At 43.0% G+C, this 7,500-nt stretch overlaps 1 protein-coding gene across 2 annotated transcripts in view; it reads left to right on the top strand.

Moving 5' to 3' along the window:
* Nucleotides 1-7,500, top strand: part of loaf (low-density lipoprotein receptor domain containing lost and found) — a 645,276-nt gene that overhangs the window by 530,407 nt on the left and 107,369 nt on the right. The window lies entirely within an intron of this gene.

The raw sequence follows: 7,500 nt of genomic DNA, 5'->3' as shown, positions 1-7,500 counted from the left end.
TTATAGATTGAATGATGGCCTGAGTGAGTGATGTATACATCAGATGTCATCAACCAACATCCATATATGGGCATACACATGAGTTACCTGTCGGAGATGAAGGTACTTGGCGACCTTTGGGCTTTGAGTCCGAGTCCTCAGCCACGACAGTCGAGCTTGTGGTAGGCGACCTCCCTCGCCTTCCGCCCCGCAACAGGTCTCATCTCAGGACGAATGTGATTGGTCGATGAGATTGCTACGTCATGTCGTCGAAGTCTTGTGTCGTTCTGCATACGTATCGTTAGTTTTCGTTCACAAAAGAAAATACTAAATAGAAAAATGACTGGGAAAAATAACGATGAATAAATAAAAAATAGACCAATAGAATTAGATTATATAAACTGCAAAACATTTGCAACAGATTTTTTTTTTCATTACACTAGATGTTTTCCTCTTGTGCAGATCCATTAAGTAAACGAATAAAAATTGCATGAGAGCTGAAACATAACTTGAAAACGGCGGTAATATAAAAAACATAATAAAGTTTAGCAGTTACATTTTTGTTACTTTAAGTACAAACAGGAATGGAAACGATAAAGAAAAGAACTTATATCACTGACATTTTGTACTCTAGAAAGATAATACAGCGTTTCGTTTTCTTCTTTGTCAAATGTCCATTACAGATTTCCACTAGGAATCGAGTGCTACAATGACTGTCATTTATTTCATGTTATTTGTTTATTTGTTTTATCATCATTTGCCTGTTTATTATCAGCTTCATTCACGTTTATTATTAGTTATATGTCAATTTATTATTATTTACCATTTATCTGTTTGTTTATTACTTAACTCTTACTTCTACCCTCCTTCCACCACCTCCTCCTCCTCCACCTCTTTGGTGACATTTTTGTCTCCTAAGGAAAGAAGCGCTGGTTATCGCCGACGAAATACAAAGATAAATTCCTTTTGGCTTATCATTCTCCTTTCCCATAACCTTTTTGTAAAGAGAGAGAGAGAGAGAGAGAATGAGAGAGGGGGGAATGAGAGAAAGGAGGGAGAGAGAGCAGAAGAGATAATGCGAGACGGGGGAGTGAGAGGAGAAAAAGGAGGAGAAAGAGATAGGAGAGAAATGGGGAGAGAGAGACGGAGAAAGATGCAAGAGATGGAGAGAAAGATGCGAGAGGAGAGATGGATGGATAGAGACGAAAGGTAGAGAGTAGAGATAGAGGAGAAGATGGAAGAGAGTGAGTAAATTCTGAATGGAAGCCTGTCCACAAAGAGAGAAAGAGAGAGAGCGAGAGAGAGGAGAGAGAGCAAACGGGGATTTATAACATTTAAAAATTCATCCTGGCAAATAGGCCAGTGGACAGATGAAATGGCTTATCAAATGGGGGCGGGGCTGTTGCTGCCGCTCGGCCAGAACACACACGGGAGGTCAAAACAAAATGTGATTTAATAAGAGTGACCAACTTTTAGCAGACTCCAGAGAAAGAGAGAAAGAGAGACAGAAAGGGAGGGAGAGAGAGAGGGGAGAAAGAGAGAAAAGGGGTGAGAAAGAGAGAGAGAGAGAGAGGAATAGTGAGAGGGAGAGAGCGATGGGGAAGGAGAGGGGGAAGAGAGGGAGAGAGAGAGAGTGGGAAAGGCAGAGGGGGAGACGGGGAGAGATAGAAAGGAAGAGACAGAAGGGAGAGAGAAGAAGAGAGGGAGAGAGAGAAGGGAGCGATGGGGAAGGAGAGGAGGAAGAGAGGGAGAGAGAGAAAGAGTGGGAAAGGCAGAGGGGGAGACGGGGAGAGATAGAAAGGAAGAGACAGAAAGGAGAGAGAAGAAGAGAGAGAGAGAAAGGGAGGGATAGAGAGAGGGAAGGAAAGGGAAAGAGAGCGAGGGGGAGAGAGAGGGAGAGAGTGGAAGGGAGAGGAAGTGCGAGAAAGAGCGAGAGGAAGGGGAAGGGAGAGAGGGGGAGAGATGTAGTGAAGGGGAGGGAATGGGAGAGAGGGAGTGAGGGGGAGGGAGAAGGGGAAAGAGAGGGAGAGAGAGAAAGAGTGGGAGAGACAGAAGGAGAGAGGAAGAGAGAGAAAGGGAGAGTGGGAGAGAAGGAGGGAGAATGAGGGAGAGGGGGAGAGAGGAAGGTACAGAGGTAGAGGAAGATAGAGAGTGGGGGAGAGAGGAAGAGAGGAGAGTGGAAGGAAGAGAGAGAGAGGGAGAGAGAAGGAGAGAGTGGAAGGAAGAGAGAGAGAGAGAGGGAAAGTGAGAGGGAGAGAGGGAAGGAAAGAGAGAACGAGAGAGAAATTTCGAGAATAACTCTGTAACTATCCAATTATATGCTCATTGAAAATCTTACGTATGTGCGCTTGTGTGTGTATGCGTGTGCATGTGCGTGTTTGTATGTGTATACGTGTGCATTTGCTTATGTGTGTGAATCACCATGGTCTTGGATCACGTGTTAGACTCGTGATCGATAGCTATTTCCCTCCCGGAAGAGAGCTCAGAGATCATACAGTACATGACCTATCTATGGGTAATGCTGTGACCTTACACACACACACACACACCTCCAACTCCCCGCCTACGAGAGTTAGAGTAACGACCCGCAGCGAAGCGATACTCAAATTATTTCAGACCTGGACGGGATTCGAACCCGAACCGCCGTAGTGTCAGCGGAACTCTACCACTACGCCACGAGTCGTGTGCGTGTGTTTGTGCGTCTGTGTGAGCGTTTAGTATGCGTGCGTGTATGTGTGTTTGTGTGTGCGTCTGTGTATGTCTGTGCCTAGGTGCCTGTATGTATGTGTGTGCGCGTGCGTTCAGGCTTATATGCGTGCATATACTGGCGTGTATACATGGAACACGTATTAATATATATTCGTACAAACGCCCAACCTTCTCTGAGCCAGTATATGTTTGGAATAACATATATATTCCATACGTATTTGCGATATTTTTCCAATAAATTTTTGCCATGTAAGCAAGCAAACCATTGAGTCTGTTGATACAAAAAATACGGTGACAAGTAATTGTATGACAGCAAAACAAATTATTTAATTCTAGGTTGAAAAATAGATGAATGGAAAATTATTAAGATAACCATTGACGATGTACGGTATATATACATTTATATATATATATATATATATATATATATATATAATATGTGTGTGTATATATACGTATATATATGTACATATGTGTATATATACGTATATATATGTACATATGTGTATATGTATATGTATATATGTGTATATATATGTATATATATGTATATCTATGTATATACACAGACATAACAGAATTGAATAGACACCAAGAAAAATGCATTTCTGCTCTTATTTAATGCTTAATGTTGTTCAAATTTACCTAATATGTTATATTTACCTGGATTTATGTGTCAGATTACATACAATATTAATCAAGCATGTCACGAACCAAAGGAGTAGTAGACCTTCCTGAATTTCAGCGAGGTCGTATTGTGGGTCAACATGAAGGTGGACTTAGTCAACGCAAAATATCTGAAAATCTGTCAATACTCCTTTCTACTGTTAATAGTGATCGTACAATTCACCAGAGAGGGCAAGAAGGGCACAAAACCTCATTCAGGTCGTCCCGGGCCCTCAGAAAGAACCTTGCGTCTTGTCAAAAGAAATGTCGAAGAGGATCCACGTTGCAAGGCCTCTGACATAGCAGCACAAGCTGATGTCAGTCCCAGAACAGCTGTCAGGTATCTCCACAAGCTGGGTTACTATGGCAGAGCTGCAAGAAGGAAACCACTCCTTCGTCCAGCCAATATCAAGCGCAGAAAGGATTGGGCTGTTGAGATGGTGGAGACCTGTGGCCTTTTGGAGCACTGTCATTTTCTCTGATGAGTCACGATTCGCATTATTTTCTGACAGTGGAAGAGTGTGGGTTTGGAGACTGTAGTCAAGCGTTTGATCTCAAAAGACCGCAGCAAACATGTGAAACATGGGGGCATTTCAATAATGGTGAGGGGTGCAATTTGGAGTGATGGTCGATCAGAGCTTGTGGAGAGTCAAGGAAACATAATTTTAGGCTATGTTTCTATATTAAAGAAAGGACTCAATTCAACATTCTCCAGTGGTAGAATGAGTAAAAATTTCTTCCTATTTATGGAAGATGGAGCTCCTTGTCACACTGCCCTAGCGACACAAAATTGGTTGAGCAGGAAACTTCCATGGCCAAGTCGGTCCCCGGATATGAACCCTATTGAACATCTCTGGGACATACTAGACCGACAACTTCGCAAAATGAACAGGAAGCCATCTTCAAAGCCCGAACTCTTAAGATTACTACGGGAAACATGGCAAGGAATCCCTCAAGATGATAGTCGTGAACTAATCATTAGCATGCCGAGAAGGGTCCTTGCATTGAAAAAAGCAAAGAGGATGTCAACCGATATTAGTTACTCATATTGTGACCATTTATAAGCAATCTAATTGAATCAATTGCTTGATTAATAGATTAAACGATTTCTCCTGGTCATGTCTGTGTATATATATATATATGTATATATATATATATATATATATATATATATATATATATATATAATATATATAAGTATACCGTATATATATCCATACAAATATATATATTTATACATGAATATATATATACATGGTCCCTCCGCCACCACACACACTCGCTTGACCCAGGTCATAGCACCTATCTTCCCTCCCCCCTCTGGCAGGTTACCGCGTTCCCCCCCCCCCCCGGCGGGCGTAGCTACTAGTATATCAAGACCATGTGATCTCTGTATCCCATTAAATCCCCTGAGGACGAGTCCCGGACAGGACTCGAAACGTCGGGAATAAATTACCTACTTCTGAGTCTGGTGTTTTCTACGTTTCCATATATATACCTGTATATGAAGCGGAGACGATAAACATCGAGCTGCTAGACCCTATGAGGAACATTAATATATATATATCTAGTACATACACACACACACACACACACACACACATATATATATATATATATATAATATATATAATTGTGTGTGTGTGTGTGTGTGTGTGTGTGTGTGTGTGTGTGTGTGTGTGTGAGAGAGAGAGAGAGAGAGAGAGAGGAGTACACTGCAGTGTACAACGAAGATCCATTCAGTGAGGCCACAATCCAAGTTGGTGAAGCCCTAATAAACAACCTTGCAGATGAAAAAAAGAAGCGGTGGAAAGACGCCATATCATCAACAAATTTCTGTAAAAACAGCAAGAAGGCATGGGCAACTATTAGAAAACTAAATAGTGAGAGAAAACCTTCACCTAGGGAAGCAGCTGTTACACTGATCAAGTTGCTCACAAAGTAATACAAAATGGTAAACCTACATCTAAGCCCTTTAGCCATAAACCAAAATGAAATAATAATCACCTTCATACCCACCTTCACCATGCAGGAAATGAACTCCATGCTCAAGGACCTAAAGACAAATAAAGCTGTGATAATCGATTAGATCCACAATGAATTCATAAAGCACATAGGCCCGCACACACCACGATGATCACGTGGCATGGAACGCGCGTGATGTCTCCCACGACCTGACGCTTCTCTGACAGTGCGACCCTGCTTGACCCGACCTAACCTAATCCAGTGCAATTATGTCATTACGCACCACGGATGACTACCCGTGCGGTATACATAGTGGCTCCCACCGCATGTAAAATCAGTTCAATCGTACCTTACAATAAATGAGACGAACTCACCAAAACCTCTTTCTCTTCACCACAGTACCATCGCTACAGGCCCAAGGGCTGGGCACTGGTTACACAACCTGTACAACCAATGTTTAATGACCCTAAAGATGCCAAAGAAGTGGAAGAAGGCTAAAGTCGTAGCTCTATTATAACCCAAAAAGCACCCATCAAGACCAGAGAGCTATCGCCCAATATCTCTTTTATGTGTCACATATAAACTCTATGAGAGACTACTCCTCAACAGACTTGCCCCAACTGTTGAAGATCAGCTTATCAAAGATCAAGCTGGCTTCCGAGAAGGCCGCTCCTGCTGTGGTCAGGTATTAAACCTAACTCGGTACATCGAGGATGGTTATGAAAGAGGTTTAATCACCGGAACAGCCTTGGTTGATCTGTCTGCAGCATATGATACTGTCAACTATCGTGGCCTCCTAACAAAGCTGGCTCGGATGCGAGTAAATGGGCACATGATAACAATCTTGTAGGGCCTTCTGGAAAACAGAAGGTTCATTGTTGAGATGAACGGCAGGAAAAGCAGGTAGAGGCTACAAAGGGACTGACTCCCGCAAGCGTCCGTACTATCTCCCCTCCTTTTCAACCTCTATACGAACGAGCAACCTGCCTTTGATGATACGAGAAGATTCCTGTATGCAGACGGTCTGTGCCTTGCTGCCCAATCTACATCATTTGGTACCATCGAGCAAAGGCTCACAGTCGCGTTAGAAGAAATGGGACGCGATTATGAACAATGGTCTCTTAATGCCAACCCCGGGAAAACGAAGGTATACGCATTCCATCTCAATACTATGCGGCAGATAAGAAGCTAAACATTGTATGGAATGGGGGAGTCCTTAAGCGTTACCTTAGACCGATCCCTTACCTACCGTCCTCATATAGACAAACTCCGAGGGAAACTATCTTCCCGACTAGCTATCATTACTATCAAAATTAGCCAACACCAAATGGGACGCAGACCCTAAGACCTTGAGAACTGCTGCTTTAGCTCTGTGCTATTCCACAGCCGAATACTGTGCTCCCGTGTAGTGTAGATCTAGGAAGATAGACCCCATGCTCAACGAAGCTTGCAGGATCATAACGGGGGCCCTTTGCCCTACTCCAACAAGCCACCTATAGAGGCTCTCTGGTATATCTCCACCTGCGCTACGAAGAGACACAGTCAATAAAACTGAGAAAAGAAAACAAGAAAACAAGCCACGGCACCCATTCTACGGCCGTACACCGACCCCGGCACGACAAAAATCCAGGAAAAGTTTTCTAACATCCATAAGCTGGCCAACAAACGTAACACCCAGGAAATTCAGAATTAAAACAATGGAACGAGATGGAACAAGAAACCATACAGCACACAATCATCCCCAAGCTCCGGGGATAGTTGCCTAAAGGAACTACACTGCAGAGAAGGGAATGATGTGCGCTGAATCGGGCAAGAACCGGGGTGAGAAAAGCCAAAACCAACCTGGTAAAATGAGGATTTGCCGAGAGTACAGCCTGCTGTGAATGCGGACACCAAAACCAGGCCATGGATCATCACCACAACCTGCCCCTTGAGTTCGATACACATACATATGTATGTGTATATATGTATATATATATATATATATATATATAAAATATATAATGTATTCATGAAGTCGGGGTCACTGTTTGTGGAGTCCAGCATGTCCTGTGAGACTTCAACACGAAGTTGCTTTTGCTCCGCCGTCAGTAGATTCGGCACGAATTTTGCCGCCACTCTCTTCATGGCCAAATCTTCACATTCATGAATTCAATAATCACTGGTGATGAGTCCTGGGTG

This window comes from Oratosquilla oratoria, chromosome 18 (genome assembly GCF_046742065.1).
Source record: "Oratosquilla oratoria isolate Oo_2021 chromosome 18, ASM4674206v1, whole genome shotgun sequence".
In the NCBI taxonomy this organism is placed as follows: domain Eukaryota; kingdom Metazoa; phylum Arthropoda; class Malacostraca; order Stomatopoda; family Squillidae; genus Oratosquilla; species Oratosquilla oratoria.
Note: the sequence above shows the minus strand (reverse complement) of the source record. Positions and strands in the feature narration are given on the sequence as shown.